This window comes from Nomascus leucogenys, chromosome 12 (genome assembly GCF_006542625.1).
Source record: "Nomascus leucogenys isolate Asia chromosome 12, Asia_NLE_v1, whole genome shotgun sequence".
NCBI lineage: Eukaryota > Metazoa > Chordata > Mammalia > Primates > Hylobatidae > Nomascus > Nomascus leucogenys.
Window position 1 is genome coordinate 97,655,541 of NC_044392.1, and position 13,640 is coordinate 97,669,180.

Sequence of the window (13,640 nt, forward strand, 5' to 3'; positions counted from 1 at the left end):
CTCAAAATGTGGTTTAGTGACTGTTAGAATAAAAACATAGAAAGGAAAAGAAAACAACTGCTCAGAACAGTAGTAGTTTTCCAAACATTCTTTGGTTAACAAATGTTGATGGAGTCTCTATAATGCATTGAGCCAGAAGAGGGGAGTGACGGCCCTCAGAGAGCTCCCATCCAAGTTCCAGTGAGAGGATGTTTCCGCTGGGTTCCAGCAATGCAGTCGCTCTGCTGTTTAGCACCTGCTTCATGCCAGGCTCTGCGCTCAGCCCTGCGTGCACATTCTTCTGTTTGTCCTCATGGTTATTCTTTGAGAGCAGCACTGTTTTTCTCATTTTTCATATAAAGAAACTGAGACTTAAAAGAGGCCGGAAGGCTTGTGCAGAGGCACGTGGCAGGTAAGTGGTAGGGCCAGGACTTGGACCAGAATGGCTGCTGGATGGCTGTCTCACCTAGGAGCTCAACTCTGGGCTTGTGTCTCCTTGTCGTGTGAGCATCACCAACACTCAAAATGGGTCCCATAGTGGTAGAGAGGCAAACAATGGAAGCTTTCAAGTAAACAATGTACTTAACTGGCAACAAACTGGAAGTAACTTGAAAGCCCATCAATAAAGGAATGACTGAGTAGATTATGGCATATCCAAATCAACAAAAGGCTAATTGAATATAATGTATCCAAATCATATCATGTAGCCATTAAAAGACAGACACTTAAAGTGGAGAGAGGGGCTAAACTTCATTTAGACAGGAAGAATACATTCAAGTGGCCTACCGCGCATCACGAAGATAATAGTTAATAATAACATTATATACTTAAAAACAGCAAAGCAATTAGATTTTAAGCATATAATATAAAAAATAAACTCCTGAGTTAATACATATGTTAATTAGCTTGATTTGGCCATTTCACAATGTGTGTGTGTGTGTGTATATATATCAAAACCTCACATTGTACACCATAAATATATACAATTTTTACTTGTCAATTAAACTTTTTTTATTTTTTAAAAAGGCACATATTTATTAACTTGGATGGATGTCCATGGTTCATTGGTCGGTTTAAAAAGAAAGCCTCCTTTTAAAAAGAGATTTTTTTAAATGAGCTTAAGAGGAATAAGAGAGATGTGTAGATATATTAAATTTATTCAAAGTCTGTACCTAATTTTTTAGGCCTGTCTTGATTTATCATAAAACTAAAATATCCTTTCAGTAGAAACTGGACCCTATAAACACACATGAGGAAGCATAGCAAAGTGGTTAACAGCACAAGCTTTGAAATCAGAAAGGCCAGGTTCATATCTCATCTCCACGACTTACTTCCTGTGACCTTGGGGAAGTCACCTATCCCTTAACCTCAATTTCCTCAACTACAAACTGGTGATAGTAATACCCTATCACACAGGGCTGTTGTGATTGAATGGAATAGTGGAAAGTGCTGAGCACAGTATCCTGTACATAGCAAGTGTTCAATAACTGGGAGCTATTACTTTAACTGTTACCTAATTGCCTTAAAGATCAGCCTTTGCTAAAAACAGAAGTCTTTCCACAGATTGACATTCAAAAGGCCACCACTACAAAGAATACACTTAGGCTACCAGGAAAGTACTAGTGAAAGTGTAGGCCAATGAATAAATGGCATTTGATTTTCTATTCCAGCATCTTTCCATTTCAGCATTTTCTACCTCAGCAGCCACATAGTGCCCTCTGCCTGCCTGGCTTCCCTCCCACATTTTCAAACCAGGACTACTCCAAATGTGAAGCGTGGTCCCCAAGGCTTCCTGCTTGCCATAGTCACAGATCACCCACGGGTCTTTGGGTTCGAAGGCCCTGAAGCAGGTAAGGAAATTAGCTCAATGAACACCAGCCAGTTATTCCATGCTGCCGTCAGAAAAAAAAAAAAAAAAAAATAGAAGAAAGCAAAACTAAAGCAAGAGAGATGGAAAAGAAAACAGAGGGACCAGTCTCCATTCACCCTGCAGAGTGTCATCCCAGGTTCTAGAACAACAGTGCAAATGAAGGGGGCCATTTAAATTTTGGAAAGGGGTTTCTAAATTTTTGGACAACACCAGCTGCTTTGTAAACCAAAGAAAATAGATACAAGCTCATCAACAGTGAAAATGCTACTGCTCCAAATTAATTAAGTTCAACTCCAGAGTATGTGTACTCAGCACTACATTTATATACTAATAGAGAGAAGGGTTATTTTCAAGAAAGGTCACAACACCCATTTCACTTACAATCTTCCCCACTGCAATCTATAGAATGTTGGTTGCTTTTAAGCTATTTAAAAGGAGCCACTGGTATTAACTGATGGGCATATTCAACAGAGAGAAGGGCTTAAATTTTATTAGAGAATGATGATGATGGAGGTGGTGATGATGATAATAGCCAACATTTATTGAACACTGATTGGGTACCAGGCATTATGCTAAGTGTTTTACCCAACATTGCATGTGATAGATATTGTCACATGCAATGAGGACACAGAAAGATCAAGTAATCATTCCCACTCAGTGATGGAACCAGGATTTAGATGGAACATGGGATCTCCTCTGAACCTGTGTTCTTACCACTATATTGACACCCATTTATCTCTAAAGTCTCTACTATATCTGCTGTTTGATTTCTTCTGTCATTAGAAATTTCCATTTCTGCAGCTCCTTTTGATTTTTTGTAAGCATATGGTAACCTAGAGAATTGCATTCTAATGCTTTCACCTGCGTATTTAATTTTTTCATCTCCTAAAAGAAACCATGACCATTTCAGCTATCATGATTCTGTATTCTTTCAGAACATGCATTCATCTTTTATTTTCCTGAGCGAGGTTTTGTTTATAGCATATAAGATAGGGAAACAGAATTGAGAAGGCAGGGAGAATATAAATCTTCTCACAGAGGCAAGATGCTCCCACCACATTTGAAAGCATTTAAGAGTGCTTTGATGCCCCCACCTGACTAGAAAATTTTGGACAATGTAAATGTTGAGAGTCACAAGTAAATTCAAAAAGACTTGCTGAATTTTTTAGGTCTGCCATGTAACCTGGTGATTTCTATTTCTTCAATTACATGATGCATTCTATATGTAGTATGTGGAATCTGAACCCTTCATTTGGGCTCACTGTGCTTTCTTATTGCCAGATCCTTCTTTCCAGCTAGACCGCAAACCCCTTGAGGGCTGAAGTCACATCTTACAATGCCGGGGTACCCAGCCCTTCCACAGGCCCTTATATATAGTAGGAACTCAAGAGAAGTTTAATCAAGTCAGAGATCATTTATTTTTTGAGCAAAGTCCAAACCTCTGAAAGTTGACATTCTAGAATGCATTGCCTCCTCCAATATTGCTTCATCCCAGGGGAGCCTTCAAGTAGCAATAAAATTGATTTCTTTGCCAGCAAAACCTGAAACCCCGATGGCTCTGGAATTATCATGTGGATATAAACCCATCCATGCCAAAGGTGCCCATTTCTTTAAAGAGCTAAGGAAGCAAAGATCTGAAGAAGCAGTATTTGATGAAGATATTTGGCCTTTCAGTTTAAAGATTATGCAATTTTGTAAGAGGTGTATGTACGTTAGAAACTGAATTATGTCATATCTAGAGAGTGCTTAATAAATATTTATGGAATGAACGTCTTCTTCAAAAAAATTAAACTTAACACCTCATCTTATTTTACAATTGAATTTCACCATAAAAGCTGGAGGTGGGTTTATGAGGAAAAACACTTTAGATTACATGTGAATCATTTTAACCACCGACTAATTCTACGTTGGGAACATATCTGTTAGAGTATTGAAACCTGAAGAAGAGAAAACCTTGCAATATGCTTATTGCCTTTATGTGAGACACAAAAGCTTAAATGTCACAGCAGTTTTCAGGGGCACATGAGACAAAGGGGCCTGGGACACCAGTGTCTGAGTCAGAGGGAAACCAAGTGGGCAGGACTGGCAGCCAGACTGGCTCCACATTTTTTCATCTGCTTTATAGAGTGAGATTCTACATGAGATTCCATTTGACAAACGAAAAAGCAACTAAGGGTGTAAAGATACCGGACAAAAATAAAATAACATCATTAGCCCTCTATCCTATTCTTTTTTCCAGTATCATTCGGCAGAATAACTTGTCAGTCTTTCTCAGCTTATACCAACTGTGAATCTTGGCCCATTTTAGAAGCTACGGGCTTTCATTAGTGAACAGTGGGTACAGACCAAATGGATGGCAGCAGAGCAGAAGAACCCAAAGTGGGGCGATGAAAGAGTAAATGGGGAAGAGATTTACTGGGATACACACAGTAATAAGAGAAGCTACTATTACTGAACAGCACAACTAAAGACGCTTGAAAATTCTTTGAAATAAATCAGGCCTGCCCAAACTCAGTGCTTTTCAAACCCGACCATGATTCAGAATTGGCCATGGTGCTTGTTAAAAATGTAGATGCCTGGATTCCACCCCAAATGTACTAAATCAGAATCTTACAGGGGGCTACCCAGTGACTGTACATTTAACGAGTCACCTCAAATCCCCAGATTATTCTGATGCACATGCAGGCTTTAGAACCACTATCATAAGTCCCGTCAGTGTCATGGTGTGAATTCTCAGCAATGTAATTCCTATAAAATGAATTTCTTTAAATTAAGAAATACCAAGATATTTTGATTGGTGATAATAAAACCATATTCATGTTGTATAGGTATTAAAGCACCTTTCAACATCCAAGGAAATGAACTGTCATTCTTAGAAATTTGGGGATGAAACCACGTGCTCTGAAGCCTTCTTTATAAACATGACATTATAATGCAGTATCTCCCTGTAATAGTTCCATACTTGTAACAGATAAGAAAATTCCCCAGCTCACTCATAATAGCTGGCTGCTTTCTGACAACTGTCAAATTTTCTCATTGCTGAGATTTGGAGATTCATCAAAACCAATTGCCAGCTAGACATCTGGTTTGATAAGTTTCTTTAGAAATATAATCAGTAGCCCTGAATGTGGACTGGGTATCCAAAGTACTGAGAATGCCTCAGATTACTCTAATTTTAACTTTTGTGACTGGAGTATTTTTCTCACTCCTGTGAAATCACTATTCCACGCGTCTCATTTATAACTTACACAGCACTTGTTTTCTCAAGTCTCCTGAAGACCAAAAAGGAAAAAAAAAAAAGTAATTTTATGTGTTCAGAACTTAATGTACTCCAAACCACTTCCTTGAAGATACCTGCTGTCATCCTGTGAACACATAATAAATACCCCACCCCACCCCTCTGGCAAAATTCAAATATTACTTTTTAAAAACCTCTAATCGAATCACATGAATTCTACAAATTCTCATTTTAAAATTGGCTTGTACTTTATATTCAGTTGATACAATTTAAACTCATGGAAGCAGTAGGGTGCCACTTACAACGCCACTTCAAAATACACCTACCCTGTTGGAAGCAACTTGTTCAGGAACTCACTTTCATTTCCACTGCTGCTCTTTGCCCCCATAATGGGGCCTCTTGCTGCCTCTGAGTTTCAGTGTCTTTTTGTTATGATCAAGAAAAATTCTAAATACCTGGCCTTCTCTTATATAAGCAATGTTGAAAAGTGAACAGATCTGCAATCTAATTACAAACGACTGTTCCAAGGAACTAGAATTGGAGAGAGAGAAGGAAGACCATTACTTGTCTTTTCTTCTTAAATTATTAAGATAATTTAACACTTGTTATAACATGTCAAACAGTGCAGATGTACATGAAGTAGAGATATATTTTTAAACTAGTTTAAAGTATTTTAATTTTTATTTTAAAAATATCACATACTTTCAGGCTGGGCGCGGTGGCTCACGCTTGTAATCCCAGCACTTTGGGAAGCCAAGGCGGGCGGATCACGAGGTCAGGAGATCGAGACCACGGTGAAACCCCGTCTCTACTAAAAATACAAAAAAATTTTGTATTTAGTAAAAATACTAAAAATACTAAAAATCCGGGCGTGGTGGCGGGCGCCTGTAGTCCCAGCTACTCGGAGAGGCTGAGGCAGGAGAATGGCGTGAACCCGGGAGGTGGAGCTTGCAGTGAGCCGAGATTGCGCCACTGCACTCCAGCCTGGGTGACAGAGCGAGACTCCGTCTCAAAAAAAAAAAAAAAATCACATACTTTTAATTTTGCCAAGTTAGACTTGGGGCTCTCTTGTAGCTTTTCCTAATTGTGTGTGTGTGTGTGTGTGTGTGTGTGTGTATGTTACCACTGACAGTCTTTTGAAAAAATTCTTTAATTATATGGTTGCCTTGTATTATTATACTTTGTTTTTCCTTTTCCCCCATAGAAGCTCTCGCAGTAATAAATGTATTTGATCTTTATTTTATTTTCTTATACCCCTACTTTTCCTGCCTTTTATATTGCCCTTTTCTTTCATCCTTTTTTCTACTCTTCTAGTTTACAATTATTGTTCTGTTACAGATATCCTTTCCTCCCACGCAAGAGAGAAAGATTAAGTCCTTAGTATAAGCATCCACAGTTTCATAATAGGAACAAGTCTTTAAATGAGGGGTTGCAAGCTCAAATTCATTCAGAAACTATGTAGGCAACAAAGTAGTGAAACAAGTGGGGCATAGGACACTAAGGAGCAGTGGGGACTGTAGCAAAGTGATTTGAAAGCCACTTAACTGCATGTCAATTTAACTTTGTACCAACTGAACAAAATATATACAAGGGCTGAATTCAGCCATGCAGGGCCATCTGCAACCTCTGCAAGACTTTATTCTCAATCTCATTTTCTCTCTCTCTAGACAGAGAGAGTTCAATCGACTTTCTTATTTACACCAGTGGATTAGTGCTACAGCATATATAGTAACACAAAAAAGCAGATAATTTAACATCTGCCTGCAAATGACCTCAGTGTGCATTGCTTTTTCTACAAAATGTATCATTTAACTATAATTTGTTCGTGCTAACCATGTATTGAAAATACTTTATATTCCTCCCAAGCGCAAACAACTCAGTGAGTATAAGGGGCCAGGGAAATCGAGGGTGATGGATTTATGAAGGAGATGAAATCGACACAAGGGTATAGGAAACATTTGTTGAATAAAATTTATGGGATGCCAATGTTTTGGACTAGGCTCCTGGCTCTAACAGACCAGACCAAACCAGAATGGTGTCACTTGTGCTAGGTGCCACATAATCAAACTGAACTTAGAAATGGGCCAGTTTTAAAAAAAAAAAAGAGAGAGAGAGATATGCAGAGACCACGCAGAAGGCTGGCTGAACCAGGATGATAAGGAAGCCTCCTGTGCTTTAGCCTATACAAGGAAAGTAACCTGAAGTAATATGATGTTAACCAATCATTTTTTGCAGTTGCTGTTTCATTGTTCCTGCTCAAGTTGCCTTATGAAAACCACTCTTCTGCCACACCCTGAAGAGCCCCTTGTTGCTTCACAGATGGGATGTGAACTGATTCATGAATCACTAATAAAAGCCAATTACATCTTTAAGCTCAGTTTGTTGAATTTTTGTTTTCTGACACATTATAGGGGAAAAAAAAACAGCTTAATGTATAACCCGAGACAGGTTAAGGCAGGAAATTCAGGCAGATAGTGGCATTAACTAGATTGACAATGCCTATAGGGCAGTCTCGAATTTAGCATTTGCAGGAGGTTGAACCTGGTAAACTAAAAGCCAACTATCGTCTCTCTCTCACCATTTTCCCATTGTTCAGAGGAAGTGATTTTTCATAAAAACAGCTTTTGAAATTTCATCCAATGTAAATTCTGCCCACTGCTTACCAAAAATGGAAACACAAGAGGAGAGTAATTGTCATTTTCTCCTATCACAAAAGAGACGTCAAACAAACTGAATAGGGGAGAGAAATCAAAAACACAGCATGAGACAGTTTTTCCATCCTGATGAAGGGTGAGTCACTAATTCCACAGCAGCTTCCTTAATTGCAGCTATGCGCACCAGTATCCAGCTTAACACTCGTTTCCTTCTTAGAGCATTAGAGCACTATTCTTCCCTGATCCACTTGGATCTAGAAATAGTAACTGTCCTAAGAACAGAGGAAAATCGCATGCTAAATGCTGTATATTTAGCATCTCTATAGCATTTTATGGTTTCAAGGTTTCACAGAACCATTTTTATAATTCCTTCCATCTGCAAAAGCAAAGAAATAAAGTCATTTTCCAAGGTCATAGAGAAAATTACCAGAATGAAAATCCAAATGCATAGCCCCTTCCAGAACATTACTTCATTCACAGAGGGCTTCTACCTCATTTACCACCATTTCCCTCTTCACTGCTGATTGGCCATTGAGGAGCTTTGAGAATCCTTTGAATGATCCCAAGATCTGTGGTGCACACATCATCCTTCCACAGAATCTCACTGGAAGATGCGAGGCAATGCAAGAAAATTGATTGTGCCCAACCACCCATGCCATCTGCTAGAATATTGGAAACTAAGAAAGTCAGAATGCTCTGCAAAGAGGGCCACCTGTGCTAAAAGAGTTAAGGTTGCCTAATTTTCCTGCCTTACAGTATTTTAAGCCAATTTTATAACTATACATCACCATGGTGATCAGGATTAATGTAACTGCATCAATAATTTTCCTTAGAGGGCAGGCTCCAACTGAACTCATCTAAAATAAAATAAATAGTAAAAGAATGATCTACGTGACCGAATATGAGAAACATTCAAGCAGTGTCATGGAATACCCTAAGAAGTCTGACACTTCACAACATTTTGGGATGGGGTGTGTTGACATAATCTCTTTCCATCATGCTCTCATGAAAGCTTTGATTCTGTGTCAGTTCGGGTTCATGTGAAGCTTTAATGGTGAAAGGCTTCACATTATAAATGAGCGCCTCCATCTTCATCCAAACCAAAGACAGTGTACTTTGCCCAGGACTTGAGGGAATTCAGTAACATTCATTTATACTTTCTTATTCAGAAAGGAGGCAGAGCATATTAGTTGTTCCCAATTTACTGAAGGAAGAATGACACAGAAGAATGTATAAGTTGAATATCATTCTAATCATGGGAGTCTAAGGCTTCTGGGATTTTTTAAAGACAAAATTATATTTTCCTCTTTATATATTTCCTTCAGATTTCCATTCTTTTAGTGTATATATGTGTGTATGTCTATATTTTTGTTTCCTATGAAAATACTGGTTGATAATATTCTAGTATAGTGAGTCAAGAGCATTTCTTCTTTTTTTATTTTATTATTATTATACTTTAAGTTTTAGCATTTCTAATACCATGAAGTAAGCAACACAATACAGAAGTGGTAAAATTCTATTTTAAATTCTCACTTCTCTACTCCCCCACTAGTGCATTCTAATCAAAAAGAGAATCTGATTGACTGGTTCATGATAATAGACAGTGATTTAATTTCTGACACATGGCAATAAGGTAGACCTCATCAGCAATCCTTGGTCCATGAGAGATTGCCTTATGATTCTCCACTCGACAAACCTCATTTAAATTGAATGCTATCACAGAGCGGCTTACCAATTAAATCAAGATGTCTTAATATTACAGAAAAGAGATTCTTAAATGTAATAACAGCATTTCTCAGCTGTGTTTACAGTCTTGGACACTGCTGCTTAAATACCCCCAAGGACAAATTCTGAAAAAATGTCGCTGTGTACAATTGCCATTCATTGGCTTTAACAGCACATCTCTCTCAGTACTCATAGCATTCAGGAATGAAAGCTTGGTCCCCAGCCCAAGAAATTAAAAAAAAAGGGGGGGCCATCCTCAAGGGAACTGGTAAAATATAATAGAAATATCATCTGTATTTTCCCAGGCTGGTTAGATAATAGATACACACTCTTTTAAATGTAAACATGAAATAGCTCCCACTTGATAAGCACTTGCCACATGAAAGAACTTGACTAAACACAACATAAGCATTATCCTATTTATTCCCACAAAACCCTCAAGGTTGGGGGGAGGTTGTTTATATCACAGTAGTAGATTCTGAAGTTCAGATAAGTTAGGCAGATGACCATGAATGAGACACATTATAAAAGCCTTGAGTGAAATCTCTTCTGACTTCTAAAGCCGGTGTCCAAGTGACTATTACAATACAGCCACCCATCCAAATGAACATCGTATACAGGGTCAGATGAGCCACTCCAGGGATGGCCTCTGGCCCTCCATCAGCAGTTCTGCATCACTAAATTCCTCACAGTTGGTTTTTCTGTTTTTTCCCCACCATACCAACGCTCCCCACCATCTATCAACAACAACAACAAAAACTATCACATTTAAAAAGCCCCTTAAACCACACTTTAGACTAATTTGAAACCTGAGCATGTTTGCCTTTAGATGGGTGAGATTTAATCATAGTTTTAATCATAATTAGTTCAGCAAATTCCTTCCTTAGGCCCTTTATGGAGCATATCTTCTGAGTGAGGCACTAAGCAAGGTGCACAGGCAGGACAGTCCCCGCTTATCTAGGAGCAGACCGGCTTACAGATGGAGGTATGGTGTAGAGGGAGTTTGAGAGAGGAATAAACAAGAGCAAGAGATTGAAAAATGCATCAGAGGAGACAAGAGTAAGGGATTGGAGCAAGAGAAAAATTTGTGCACAAAGAAGTATGATAAGAATCATAACAGAAGTCTACACAAGTTGCCGTGGATCTCAAGGAAGACTTTCCAAGTTCACTTTGGATTGGGGAACTTATAGAATGACTAAGAGTTTACCAAACAGACAAAAGAAAGGGCATTTCAGGGAGAGGGAAGAGAGTGGATGTACAGATGACCATGATGTGAGGAGAGAACAGTGAAGGGTTTAGTGCCATCTGAGACAAGGCTAGAAAGAGAGGTTGAGGCAAGAATGAGCAGGTCTACAAAAGCGGCCCAAAGATTTCGACCTTATTCTCCAGGCACTGAAGAATAACTGAAGATGTGTGAAAAAAAAGCTGGCAGGATAAAGTTTGTGGTTTTGAAAAATGATTCCAGCCGAAATGTAGACAAAGGATTAGAGGAGAAGTTGGGTGTGGAAGAAGCCTTAGATTGTATTATTTAGGAAAGAAAAATTTTACACTAAGGAAGGGGAATAGAAAGGAAGTCACATAAATGGACTAAAACTAGTGACATACGGGTGATAATGGGAGAATCTGCTAATTAAAGTAGGTGTTTAGCCATGATCAGATGAGGAGAATACATTGTTGAAGGTGGAAAAGGCGATAAAAAAAGGGCAGGAGAAGTTTGACTTTCGATGTGTGAAAGATGTGCTGCTAGGATTTCTATGTAAAGATGTGTGACAGGCAGGGGAAATTCAGGATGAAGCCCAGAAGAAAGGTCAAAGCTACAAATGCAGATTTTGAAAATCATCAAGTTTGATACCTAAGAGGTTACTGGTGAGTGTCACTGTTTTCTAAGAGAACAATTTAAGTAGAGTGGTTGACTGAAGTCAGAATATGCTAAGTCAAGGAGTGAATAGAAAATAGATTACATTATTAGCAAATTATTGCTAATTATTTTGTATGTGTATTTTTCTCCTGTTTCCCATGCATAGATGCTTCGCAGGGCAGGTACCACGGCAGACTTCACTTGTATGCTTCATAGCCATGTTGAAGGGAAAAATAAATATGTGCTGAATTGAAAAAGTGCGGTTGAGAGAGAGAGAGCCAGTTAGATAAGAAGACCTTTTTTCCAGTCAGCCCTTGGAAGTGTACTTGGAAACTCCTGAGACTGCAGACAACAGCTCTTTCTCTTTCACCTCTGCAAATGAAATTCAGGTTTCCTCCTGGCTGAAGGCCTCTGCTTACTTTCCATGGATTAACGCTTCCAAGTGAGCAGGAATTGACTTGCCAAATAGTCTAATTCACTTGGCTGGTGTGTCTCACTTAAAAAGCCATTAACAAGTCAGACTAGAGGGGTGAGGAATGTCCAATTAAAGCAATTGCTGCAGTGTCCAAATGCCTAGCAGCTGTGCCCTCCTCACACCACCAGCTAGCTATGAAAATAAGATTTTAACACTTCTTTGCTAGCACAGCCAAAACTTTGTCTGGAAGCCACTGAAGCCTGACAAGGACTGCTTAGAAATTACAAACCATCCTATTTTATGTATATGTGTTTTTAAAGACATGAGAGAAACTTCTAAGGATTAGGCTCTGATTCCTTAGATCTGTCACCCAAAGTACAAGTGACAAAAAAAAAAAAAATAGATGAAGTGGGCTTCATCAAAATTAAAATTCATGCTTCAAAAGATACCATCAAGGAAGTGAAAAGACAAACATAAAATGGAAGAAAATGCTTGCAAATCATGTATCTGATAAGGAACTTATATTACAGAATATACAAAGCACTCTTACAACTCAACAATTAAAAAAGGCAACTCAAAAATGAACAAAGAATTTGAAGATGCACTCATCCAAAGATTATATACAAATTGCTAATAAACACATGAAAAGATGTTAAACATTATTAATCAACAGAAAAATGCAAATCAAAACCACAAGACACACTTCATAGTCACTGACATCACTAAAATAAAAAAGATGGACAATAGTAAGTGTTTACAAGGATGTTAAGAAATTGTTTCCCTCATACATTTCTGGTAGGATTGTAAAATGATTCAGCCACTTATGAAAACAGTTTGGCAATTAAATATAGACATACCATATGATGCAACACTTTTAAGCCTAAGTATATACCCAAGAGAATTAAAGACACATATCCACACAAAACCTATACATAAATGTTCATAGCAACATCATTAATGACATCCTAAAAGCGGCTATAACTGATGAGTAGAAAAAGAAGACATGGTAACTTTATAGAATGGAATAGATGTGGCAATAAAAAGAATGAAGTATCTATGAATGAACCTCAAAATATTTTGCTAAGTGAAAGAAGCCAGTCACAAAAGCCCAGTCACAAAATCACAAAATTAAAATAAAAAATCAAAAGTCACAATTATATTATTCCACTTATAGAAAATGTATGTCTGGAGTAGGTAAATTTGTAAAGACAGAAAGTAGATTAGAAGTTTCTGGGAGAAGAAGGCAATGGAAAATGTCTACTAATAGATACTTGGTTTGTGGAAAGTTGAAGAAATAAAGCAATTAAAGAGTGGAGATGTTTGCACAATGCTGTGAGTATACTAAAAACCACTGAACTGTATACTACAAACTGGTGAATGATATAGTAAGTGAATTTTATCTCTATAAAGCTATAATTTAAAAAAGTAACTTATGACTATATACCCTAATCTTTCAGGGTCACCTCCTCAAGTGAAAACATAAATAGTCTTCATTCAGGAAGTAAGAGGGGAACACTAGTCTAAAGAGTATCTTGAAAGCCACGTTAATACAAGGTAAATCCGTACTTTGAGAAGAAATGTATTAGTGCTAGATCTTGCTAACTTCTGGTTTCTAGGTGGTCACAAATGGGATAGTTTCTCAGTTTTCCTAATGTGTCATCGTCTTTCCACCTCTGTCATGTGAACAAACAAAGGAAAAGAAAGAGAGAAAAAGGAAAGGAGGAAGTGGGAGAGAAAGATAAAGGGAAAGAAGGAAAGGGGGAGAGGAGGGAAGAGGTAAAAGGGAAGGAAAAGGAGAGAAGACAAGAGGAGATACGAGGAAAAAACAAGTATTTGGTTCTGAGAGAGAAGTATTAGACAGTCAAAATTATGGATCTTCAGCCAAAAACAAAGAAAAATAA

General features: G+C 38.0%; 1 protein-coding gene across 2 annotated transcripts in view; it reads right to left on the minus strand.

Moving 5' to 3' along the window:
- The window catches only part of ST6GALNAC3 (ST6 N-acetylgalactosaminide alpha-2,6-sialyltransferase 3), a 571,422-nt gene that overhangs the window by 383,628 nt on the left and 174,154 nt on the right, over positions 1–13,640 (minus strand). The window lies entirely within an intron of this gene.